Consider the following 438-nt stretch of genomic DNA (forward strand, 5'->3'; position numbering starts at 1 on the left):
TCTGGAAGCATTGTACCTACAGATGAGATCATTCGAGGAAATGTATTCCCGATAATGATGAAAGGGATGGTATTCATTCACAAGAAACACAAAAAAGTGATTTGCACAGTGCACTGAGTAGTGAAAGAGAGGGTGATTTGCAATGGTACTGATGACAATGCATGGGGGAAAGATGATTGCATTGTTGACAGCTGGTGATGTATTTTGTGATTGTTTTTGTTGATGGGAAATGATGGGAACAATCAATTGTAATTGATTGTGATGGTGATATCTAATGACGTAATAGGATAGGGATATTACACCGTACTGAACATGCAATGCTGAATGGCTCAGCTATTAAAGTAGATAATATTGGTTTTGTTATGAACTGTTGCAACCATCGATCTCTATTGCCAACAGTAGAGCCAATGTTTCTCGTTATGTAGGATGAAATAGAAA

This window comes from Penaeus monodon, chromosome 29, assembly GCF_015228065.2.
Source record: "Penaeus monodon isolate SGIC_2016 chromosome 29, NSTDA_Pmon_1, whole genome shotgun sequence".
In the NCBI taxonomy this organism is placed as follows: Eukaryota; Metazoa; Arthropoda; class Malacostraca; order Decapoda; family Penaeidae; genus Penaeus; species Penaeus monodon.